The sequence below is a fragment of the Condylura cristata genome, unplaced genomic scaffold, assembly GCF_000260355.1.
Source record: "Condylura cristata isolate star-nosed mole 26May11 unplaced genomic scaffold, ConCri1.0 scaffold00019, whole genome shotgun sequence".
In the NCBI taxonomy this organism is placed as follows: domain Eukaryota; kingdom Metazoa; phylum Chordata; class Mammalia; order Eulipotyphla; family Talpidae; genus Condylura; species Condylura cristata.
In genome coordinates, this window is record NW_004567120.1 from 31,233,357 (window position 1) to 31,245,139 (window position 11,783).

Consider the following 11,783-nt stretch of genomic DNA (forward strand, 5'->3'; position numbering starts at 1 on the left):
GAGGAGGAGGAGGAGGAGGAGGAAGAGGAGGAGGAGGAGGAGAAGAAGAAGAAGAAGAAGAAGAAGAAGAAGAAGAAGAAAACAGAAAAGTTTCTCAGAAAAGTTTCTTTCCTTGCCAAGCATTAAAAGACTCAGCCTTAGCCTTTTGCTCCCACACAAGTGGACAAGATGTTATGAGGCCAGGGAAATGAGCTCAGAGACACACAGACTGGGTTCTCATCCAGGCTCTTTCACTTACTGGACAGCACTGCATTGGTATCTTACTCTCAGCATCGATTTTCTCATCTACAAAGTGAAAACAAGTATACCTACACCGATAGCGACATTCAATATAGCCTAACAATCAATCTGGCGTGGCCACTGACAAATCAGAATAGAAGCCAGCCAGTCAGAACACAAACTGACTGTGTAGCTTGTGAGGATTAGGTGAGACCATGCATGAAGACTGGATGGCAGAGTCCTCCTGGGTCCCAGACAGCAGCACTCAGTAACTATGCATGATTATTTTTATCTAGTGGAGATGAATAAAGAAACCCAGAAGTATAGTGAGTCCAAGCTGGCCTGGGCCAGAGCCCCAGGCTGCTGGTCTTTGAGCCCCCTGGCTACTTTGGGAACAGGCCAGTTTTTCAAAGTCAGTACTTAGGGACACCATGTTGAAAACAACCATATTGATTGATACAGGGGAGGAGAGTCCCCCAACATCTATGTTCTACTATATGACTTGTTGGATCTTCTCCCCTTTTTCCATGCCAAGGTTGCCAGAAATTGGGTCTACTCTAAGGGCATGTTCTCAGGGTCTCCCTGAGAATACCAGAATCTAGGACACCCGTTGCAATACTTATTCCATGATTATTTGTTTTAGTCACCTGAAGGGTCAGCCTTTGTCACCACTTTGAAGTCTCCTGAATTATTTTAACTTCTCTTTTCATGGTGTCCCCTCCCCCAAAGATACTAAACCTGGCTCACAGACCATCCTCCTACACAGTCTTCTAGACCCACAGGAATGACACTGTAATGGTGCAGCCCCCAATCCTATGGCACTTACATAGGACATATTTGGGATAGTGATTGGTCCCCCATCTCTCTCCATAGACATCACTAAATAATAGAGCTATTCTAGCTACATCACAGCCCCTTCCATGATTATCTGCTGGTTTCTTATCCCCTGTAGTCAGTGTGGGTGGGGGCACAACAGAAAGACCTGGACTGGATGCCAAAAGACTGAAGTCCTCATGCCAGTTTTGCTCTGTGACCCTGGACAAGTCCATTCTCAGATGGGGAAAATGGCTCTTACGTTCCCCAGAGGCTGTGTGAGAGTATTGGCCGAGGTGCTTAGAAAGTTCATTTTAACATTCAGTATACCTTTATAATGCACTTGAATCAGTAGGAATCTTCCTATGAAGCACAGTTTTTATTATGATAAAGCCAAAGTGAGGCCTAGAGGAAACATTCCTATATTGTCCAAAAAGACTGGCATCAAAATCAAAGTAGATATGTTTGTCTGCAGGAGCCCACTCTTCCCGTTAGACTTCCAGATGTCTTACTAGTTCTTCAGGCAATGCATGTGAGTATGGCTAGAATATTCTGGTCAGTGCCCACTATGTAAGATAACATGCTAGCCTGGCAGTAATAAGCCAATTTAGGGGGTGCTACTTAGGATTCAACTCTTTGAGTTTATTGTATTTATACTGCCCAGAGTGTTACTGGATGATGAATTTAAAGAAGTCACTGATCAGGGTAGATCTGCTCTCTAAGCTAACAAATCCTTCCAGTGCCCTCTGTACTGACAACAAAGAGTTACCTTCTACCCCACTGTTGAATTCAGAACTCAAATGGCTTCTAGAAATAACCAGTTTTGGAAGTGCTTCCTGCAATCGTCTATCACAGACTCCATGCACTTGGGAGACGTCTTTTGGCGGTCATTAGAAACCACCAGTGCTGCCCAAACCCTCTTGAACTTGAGACTCTGAGGTGGTAGGGACTCATGCAGATGACAGGAAACATCTGTGGCAAGTCAAGACCAGTGCCCAACTCTGCTGGTCCCTCTCCCAGACAGCACACTACCCGCCCTGGGTCCAGCAGCGCCCACCTGGGTCAGTAAGCGGGGCCCTGTGCCTCCAGACCCATCACACAACGCTTGGAGACCGCTCAAAGAGCAATAGCTGCAAAAGGCTGGGGAAATAGCCATAAAAGATGCCAAAGACTTTAAATTCTTCTTTTCCAGTAGCTATTAAATTGTAAACACGTTTTCCTAAGCTACTGTGTCATGTTATGTTTCTGCTAAATGTGCTTTTCCTACACAGTGTGGTGGTGGTGGTGATAAACCATGATTCTTACATTCTTTTCATTTTGAAAAATAATGCCTAATACCTTGGCCCTGTATTCTCCGAACACCAAGCACGTGCTAGAAACAAAATGGAACTGATGAGAGACTGCCACAAAGCTCTTTCCAAGTGAGGTTTCCTTATCTGTGGACCAGCCAATTAATTCCCTGTTGCAAATGTCTTCTCTGAGCTGCTTTTGGTCTGCAGTCCTGGCTACATCCAGCACCTCTGCTCATCAGCTTTTAGAAAATTCACCCATTTTTGGCATCATAAGAGTGCCCTCTAGTGCTGATCTAATTAAGAATCTGGAGATTGAGGGATTCCTGCTTTTGTGAGAAATGAGTTTAGCTGCCGCTTGTCCTTGTCAGGATGTTCTTTGCTAAGGCATACTAAAGCACCTACTTGATTAGATTTTTTTTTCAAAAAAAAAAAAAAAAAAACAGTGAAAGGATTGTGTTGGCACTGAGCAAAGTAAAACAATAGCAAAAAATAATAATAATGAGGGCCATAAAAGAAAATCTCATTCTGGGTGTCATAGGGCTTGCTTACTGTTGATACGGAACTGCCAAGTTTCACTTTATATGTGTGTGTGTGTTTTATTTCATCCCATTTCCTCTCGTATTTCAGCTTGAGAGTCTGGAATGTCTGCAATGAAGGCTATTTCAAAGCTGGTTCACACCAGCAAGGATGATTTCCATTCTACCATTTACTTTCAGCTTCACAGGGGGCTGAATTCCACATAGTCTATGCTGATACAAAGGACTGCAAGCTGCCCACTTAATATATAACTGCTCCATTCACATTTTAACATGTTTAAAATACACAGCATGAAAAAGTCCCTAATGAGCAATAAGGAATGATTTGGAAAGCGCTAAACTAAGGATCGAGATCATTCTCAGGAAATGTTTGGTCTAGCCACTAAGTGGATCAGACAGTAGAGACCCATGGAATGGTGCCTTCTAATCCCATGTAACTTGCTTTAGGCTAAGAGCTTCCATCTTTGCTAAAGTCACAATGTAGCAATGACTTGGACTGTAACTTCCCGTCCCAAACAAAGAGTGAGCTGGTGAGTCTAAAAAGAGGTGGGTTTGCTAGATCAGGTGACCTCAGGAAGCCTCAGCCAAAAGAAATAAGTTGGAATCTTGACCACTTTAAACCTCTCAGTCTCATTTTTCGCTACATAACTGTGACCTCCTTGTGATCTCCATTAATATCTAACAGAGGCCACAAACCAGGTGCTCTATAAAACGTGCTCAATTTCCCATAACCAGTAATTTGGATATAAAAATGAAAAACACCCTCCGTTGTCCACATAATAGCACTGTCCATATTATCTATGTAATGCAATTCATTGTCAACAATCTGTAGTAAAGGTTTTTAAATCACTGCTGTTCTTGACCATATTAAAGTTGCTAGTTATCTGTCCATGTGCTGAATCAAAGGGCCGGTGTGATGCTTGAGGCCCTGGATAAATAAATCTTTCTGTTTGGTAGATAAAATATTTATAATTGGATTTTTTTAAACCCATACCCCACTGGTATGGGTAGATGTGCTACTTTCTGAAAAATCACAATCAATTGAACACTTTTTGAGGGCTTTCAACATCTTTCCACATAAAGACGTAGGCACCTCTGGTTGGGCAAAGCCTTTGTGTTCACAAGGAAACAGGTCTTCTCCCTCAGTTTCACATCTTGCCTGAAGTGTCAAAACCAGATAGCAACATACCCTGTATGCTCGGCCCCAAGACTTCAAATCACGGGGCAAGTTTGCTCAGTCATCTGAAGAAGTACACTAATTTCTAAAATTAGAGAAAATTGTACCTAAATGACAAACATCATACCAGTAACCCTAACTGGGTGTGTAATACATGCCAGCCGCCTACACACCTGCCCAGCAACTGCTTCCTTACAGCCTGCACCGAAGTCTACAGCCCTGGTATGGATGAGGAACAGACTCCGAGGAACTCGGAACTCGCCTTACTCATCACTTTGCTTTGGAGTTGCAGGGAGTCAGCACGCAAGTTCATCAGTCATTGAGCTGTACTGTACCTGGACAGTTTGCATGCTTCTCCTTTTATTGGTACGTCAGGTGAGGTCCACAGAAGAGCGGGGCAAGATCACGCAGAATAGTGGGGCAATGTGCTGAGATGGGAGTATCCAGCACTCCTGAGCCCGCTCCTCACTGTGCTGAGTGTCACCCCTGCCAGGGGCGCTCAGGGCAAAGTGGCCCGCTCGCAGACAGTCTGCGTGCCTATCAATCAGCACTGGGGTGCCCTTGTGACCCTTGGGTACAGCATGTTCCACAGCCGTTCCTTGTGTGTTGGTCTTTAAGCTTCTCAGGGGCCATTTTTCATTTTGAATTCTAGGATAAACTTGCTGGCTATGAGTGCGAAACACTTGAAAACACAAGGAAGAGAGGCAGTAGCTCATTTGAAGATGAGAACTGGATGTAAATTTTCACTATGGCTCTACTGCTCCCCAGGACATAAATCAGGTGGTGGTGGGTGGGCCAGGGCCCTGAAGAGGAAAAGAGGTTTGCAGGCCCATCAGCTCTGTCTCTGTCTCTTTCTGTCTCATTTGCTCTCTCTCTCTCTTCTCCTCCCTTTCTCTCTCATGCCGGCAGGGGGCTTGAGGAATGCTTCTGCTATTATATCCATATTTCCTATCTACAGGAAAGTTCAATTGAAATTTAATTGAAAGTTCAATTAAATATAAACAGAATCCAGAAAATTCCAAGACAAGACGACCAAGAAAAAATGGGAAGAAGTGCCAGAACATGCCTTCTTCCAAGAAGACCCATACAATCACGATGAAGAAAACTGTTGCCTTAGTACACAGATACAGCATGTTGCCAAGAGATAGGAGTCCAAACTCAAGCATGGTCACCCAGGCCTCTCACAACTGGACACTTCTTAACATTGCTGAAAACTTATAAAAGTTGGAAGGTACCTTAGAAACCATCAAATTCAACCTCTGCATTATACAGGCCATGAGAGAAAGGGACTTGTCCTACTTCAAACAGTTATTTCATAACTGGGCCATAAACCTCTCCTGAGCCTCATGACTTCCAATTTAGGAGTCTTATAAGCATGGCAGTCTACACCATGGAGCAACCCTCAGCAACAGGAGTTTGGGCATGAGGACTGGTCTTTGTTGTTTAATTGGAGTAAGAGGCGCTTTGCTAACTTCTGTTAAATGGGAGAAAAAATGAGCCCCAGAAAGAGGACATTGTTGGCCTGAGGTTCTGCAGCTGTGTAGAGGGCAGGACTTATAAGTTGTTCTGACACCAAAGCCCATGGGCTTCTCGGCCTAGCCATGATTTGGGCCCCTGATTTCTTTGTGGTCAAGGTACAAGTGAGTTATAATATGTTCATTTTTTTTTGCAACTGTAGTGAAAACGGGGTGGATACTCATTTGCAAAGTGACATCCAACAAAGTCTTAGCCAGTGGTCTCCATGGTGGCAAAGGATCTGTCAAGCTATCGCCAGCCACTGCGGCCTGAGTTCGATCCCCATCCAGGGAGCTGACCGATATGGCACAGCAGACCTCTCCTGTCTCGCCCCTGCTCCCCTCAGCAGTGGATTTCATCAATCTGCCTGTCCTACTCCCCATTCTGTCTCTGGTGAGTCCTCTCACTCCCTGCACCTCTGGTCTACACCCCAGTTCTTGTATACATAAACAAATAAAAATAAATGTCTTTTTTTAAAATGCCATGGCCAGTACCTGGGTCTTAGTTTCCAGACCACCTTTGAACCACCCTTGGTCTCTTAGACTCAAGGAAGACATCTGAATAGCCCGTTAACGCCTTGGTTTTGTAATAACTGCTTCAAACAAGAACTGTAGTGCCACCTCATGCTGCTGAGGTCGTTAGCCACAGATCATGGCATCCAAGCTGTCAGCTAAGTGGGAAGAGGCTGCGGGTATTTCTTGGTAGGACGAAAGCCCACATCTCGCGCTAGACCTCGTGTGCTCCCTTCCACACAGTCCCCTCAAGAAGCCCCCTGCAGCCCCATAAGTACCCTGTAGCCTGAGTTGTGTCTCTTATTGCAGGAAAGCTAATGGGCGCAGAGGTAGTGGGGACTGCCCCAGGAGTAGGAGGAAGAATGTGGAATTGCTTATTTGAAGCTGGACTTGCTGGATTGCTAACCCACAGCAGGCACACAGACTGCTGGCTCACTCCCCCAGCCCCCTCCCTTCCCCTCCCCTCCCCCGATCAAACTGGGGGTGTGGAGGTAGGCAGTGCACATCCCACAGGCCATGGAGAAAATACCCGGCTGCTGGGCCCGTGTCAAGGGAATCCTGCTTTCCCACTGACATGCATTCTGATCAGTCTCCAGCTGCCCGGCGGCTGGCATTTACCCTTCACACTCTGGCTTTAAGAGACTCTACACCCAGCCCTCATCAGTTGGGTGATGATCTGGAAACTCACAAGTTGCTGCTATAAGGGAAGCCCGATAGAAAGGAATCTTTTTCTTAAAAAAAAAAAAAAAAGGAGAAGAGGAAGAAACCCTTTGAATATATTAGGGCTGCATTTTAAAATTTTTTATGGTGATCTCTCCCTCCAAAAAGGTCATATTCATCTTTGATTCCATTTTTAGTTTTTATTTCTCTGACATATAGCTAAATTAATAGCTTTACTGAGATATGATTCACGTGCCACACAAATGAGTAGTTTGGTACATGTTCATAGATGTGTTCCATTATCGCAGTGATTTTAGAACATTTTAATTACCTTGAAAAGAAACCTGGTACCCATTAACTTCCACTACCTAGTCCCTACCACTACCTAGCCCACCACTGGTTGTCTCTGTGGATTCTCTTCCTGTGGACATATCATCATTTTGTGACTAGATTCTTTGTTTAGAATAATGTTTTCAAGGGTCATCCATCTTATAATATGTATCTGTACCACATTCCTTTTCCTGGATATTCCATGATATGGATATCCAGGATCAACAAACATAAAATACAGACACCTTGACCCACAGACAAGTTCAGATCTGTCCTGAGCACCTATGGAAGGGAAGTGGAGATGAATAAGGAGATATAATAAACACAGCCAGTTATTCATTTGATAAACAACTATGACTGTCTCCTACATGCCAGGAGTATGCTTAGACTCTTGGAATAAAATGGTGGACAAGACACCTGCTTCCCGTAACTCACAATAAGGAGAGTGGTGTGGAAAACCACAGTAGCACTGCAGGGGTGTAAACTACCTACAAGCTGTGATTAGTCCATTTTCCATTCAAGCGATGTTCACAAGAGTGACTGGGTTTCCTGATCTCACAAACATTTCTAAGACAAACTAGCCCAAGAAAGACCATAAATCAGGAGTTCAGGAAATTTGTGCGTGTGTTTGTTTTTGTATTTCTTGAGGGTGAAATTCTCACGTAATGTAAACTTAACCAATTTAGAGTGTACATTTCAGTGGCATTTGGTACATTAATTTGTTACGCAACTACCACTTCTATCTAGTTTGCAAACATTTTCATCAACACAAAAGGAAACCTCATGCCCATTAAGCAGTAACTCCTTTCCCTTAGTTACCGGCAACCACCAATCTGCTTTCTATTGCTACGAATTTGCCTGTTTGGGGTTGGCAATTACCCAGTTCTGGATAATTCCATCCATGCAATCATAACAGATGAGGCCTCTTTAGTCTGACGTTTTCTTCACTCTGCACAACGTTTTTGAGATTCATCTAGGTTGTAGCACGTAGCATCACGCCACTCCTTTTGACAGCCCTCCAATACTCCATCACAGGGCTGCACCACATCTTGGTTATCCATTCACCCACGGATGGGTATTTGGGTTGTTTCTGTTTTTCCACTGTCATGTTTAATACTTCTATGGATATCCACGTACAAGTTTTTGTGTGATCCTATTTGCATTTCTCCTAGGCATATACCTAGAAGTAGAATTACTGGATCATATGGTCATTCTATGTTTAATTTTTTGAGGACCTGCCAAGCTGTTTTCCATAGCAGCTGTACCATTTTACTATCCCCATCAGCAAATTACAAGGGTTCCAATTTCTCCTAGAAATTCAGCTTTATTTCCTATACCAAGAGAAGAGTTTGATTAAATTGGAGACACCCAATTAACCAAAATGATTGACCCGAATGCTGGGCATTAGGGATTGGGCCTCTTAATTAATGCTTAGGTTGGTGGGAAAAACAAAGCATATGAGAATAGAAAGAAGGCACCCCTCCTCCGCCAGACACATACATGCAAAGCTCTGCAAGAGCCACTGCACATGCTCACAATCTAAAAGGGAGAGTGGGTAGGTCTCCAGGATCCTGGGCCACCGTCTCCTGTCTCCTGACCCACATCAATGAGAGTCACAGCATCCTGCCCAGCAATGAAGTGGGAGGAGGGCATTCTCAGCTACAAGAGCCAAGCCCAGGAGGTAACTTTATGAAAGAAAGGACATGAAATCAATAATGATGCTGGCAGTAAGGGAAAGAACAGTGCAGCCTTCTCTATTAGACACGAAATTGGAAGAAGCATCAACGGATTGCGAGGGCACTTAAATCCCGTGATATCTGGCACTGGCTCCTGTCCCATGAAATAAGGATCTAGGAAATAAATAATGATGATGAATATCTAGCTCTAAAGATGACGACATATAAGTACATCAGTGAAATTTGCCTCGTGGCCTGTCTGTCTTCTTCCTCCAGCGATCAGACAGACAGATGCAGATTCCACCCGTCTTCTGTCCTATATCATTCCCTGGGCAGGTCAGCCCCATTCTGAAGTGGCACAAAATTTTTCAAGCTGGTGGATGCCATTTTCCTGAGCTGAGACTGCCATGGTCAAGATCACACACCACTGTCCGAGAAAAACTAAGGCACCATTTCCAAGGCCCCTCCTTAAGGCCTGAGAATTTGCATTCTCCTGGGAGAGGAAGCCCAGGGAAATGGTCTCAGTGACCAGGATCACTTCTTCCATGCTTGGATCTTCCATAACCTAAGATGTTCCTGATTGGATAGCAGACCTTTTGAGATGCAGAGCCCTCTTGTCAAACAACACCTTCCAGTAATTCCATTATAGAAAACGCATTTTAAAATGAGCTGCTCTATTGGAAGAGGGAATAGGGTGAGGGAGGAGAAGGATGCAGAGCCGCATTTGTAATGTACAGCACCGTTCACATCAAGCAGCAGTCCTTAGAGCATGGCGTGAAGACACTAGGCGTCCCCGAGTTCTTTCTTTTTTCACATATGCTTGCACATGACTAGGTTTTCTCATGATCCTCAGCCTCACTGATGTGTTACAACAGATCAAATGCAGAAGCTGATATGAGACTCCATCTGTCTTCTATGAAGTCAAATAACAAAATTGCAAACTATAGAACACTGCCACTAATATCTTTTGCTTTGGAATTACATTATTTTTCATAAAAATCTTTTATTTTGGTTAATATGTAATAGGTGTGTTACCATGATTTTAAATGAATTCATACGTAGATTTGAAATTTTTTCAGTTTTACATTCAAATGCAGAACATCAATAAATATATCCCATATAGGGCCCTCCCTGGTGGTACAGACTGGGTTAAAGCACAGCACTGAGAAGCTAAAGCCACTTCCGCATGAGTTCGATTCCCGCCTGCCCTGGAGGTGACCACATGGCGCAGCAGACCTCTCCTGACCCTCCTGCTGCTCCCCTCAGCAGTGTACTTTGTCGATCTGCCTGTTCTGCTCCCCACTCTTTCTCAGGTAAAGCCTCTCACCGCTCCTGCACCTCTGGCCTGTACCCCAGTTCTGTATGTATAAATAAATAAATCTTTAAAATATATATATATCCCATATAAATAAAAGGTCCCTTGTAGCCTCCATTAAAAAACATATCAAGGTAACACTGGTTTACATAATTTTTTGTAATTTTTTTTTGTATTTGTGTAATTTGGAAGTATAAGGATCCCTTCCTTGAAGTGATATTATCATGGGACCCCCACCATGAAAGCACCCATAGTCTACCACCATAGTCCATTATTGGAGCCCCATTTTTAAGGAGTCTTGACATCAAAGAACATGGGAAGTGCTGACATGAGTGAGAAAGGGGCTGAGCGTGTGTGATGCCTGGTGGTTCTAGGGGGAGAGTTAGACTGTCTCAGTTTGGCTATTCCACCTCCTCCCACCTTGCCCACCCCAATGCAGCCCTCACGATGTTTCCTCGGAGGCATGAAGGTCCAGGTTAGAAAGTAACTGATCAGTTCAGCGCCCTCATTTTAGAAACCAGGAAACTAGGGAAGCCAAGGGTTATGAGTTTTCAGAACAAGAACAGCTGGGGTTTTACATCGGGTCGTCCGAATGCTGTCCAGCGTTCACACTCTAACCCTTAACTGCACTACTAGGAAAATACTTTGCTGTGCTCACTTTCTGTGCTAGGCCCTTTATAAAATTCAGCTGAAGCTACCCCCAGAACTGCCTCATTTTCACTTCACAGGCACTTGCTTGGTAACGCTCTGTGTTTGTGAAAGCAACAGACACAGAAAAGTAGGCGACAGGCTACCCACCCTCCTCCACCATATTCATCTCTGAATCAAGCCAGTTCGGCCTTCTCTATACCAAGAATTCGAGCTGGCACCATCTTCCTCAGAACATGTTGATAAGCAGCATGAAACCTGCCAGAGAAGGGATTTTTGAAAAGCCAGGACAGACTTCATTTAATCAGATTCCTGTACAGTTCTAGAAAGACACACATGTGCAACAACTGGGAAGCTAAGAGCAGCGTTATGGCAGCTTGCCCTGGGGTGACTACACAGTGTGCCTTAGTGCCAATGCACAACTGCCATTCTTGGAAAAGACTGCTGGGAACGGTTGTGATGAATAGACCGTCAGTCTACTCCCCAAAACACCAAGGGAGCAGCAGCGGGGCACACGGTTTCTAAAAAGGACCAAAAAAAAAAAATCCAAAATGGTGGAGCTGAAAAGCTTGGGGAGAGTGGCCAGCCAGGGGGTTAACTGCAAGCACAGAGCCAAAAACCTTACACAGGACTGGTTTTCCTCCCTCTGTCCTCACTACATTCATCTCCCAGATGAATTCCTGCTGGAGTTAGTCAGGGGAGTACAGGCACTCCTGATGCGAAGCCATTGAGAAGTTTAGTGCCTCCCTTTGCAGATGGAGAAACAGTGAGAAAAAGAGCTTTACTAGAACATATGGAGTTCAAGAAACCGCCAGGATGAGAGTTCCTGCTTCTCCCTCAGTACCAGGCTGTGCTCAGTTGAAGGGGAAAACCAGAGTATGCACCCTGGGGTGGGAGGTAGAAGGTGAACAGGCGCTTAGAAATAATCAAACCATTTTTTTTTAAAGATTTATTTATTTATTCATACAGAACTGGGGTACAGGCCAGAGATGCAGAGGGTGAGAGAATTCACCAGAGACAAAGTGGGGAGCAGAACAGGCAGATTGACGAAGTACACTGCTGAGGGGAGCAGCGGGCGGGTCAGGAGAGG

At 44.5% G+C, this 11,783-nt stretch overlaps 1 protein-coding gene across 2 annotated transcripts in view; it reads right to left on the minus strand.

Moving 5' to 3' along the window:
* The window catches only part of HS6ST2 (heparan sulfate 6-O-sulfotransferase 2), a 245,483-nt gene that overhangs the window by 83,834 nt on the left and 149,866 nt on the right, over positions 1-11,783 (minus strand). The gene's annotated exons all lie outside the window — the stretch shown is intronic.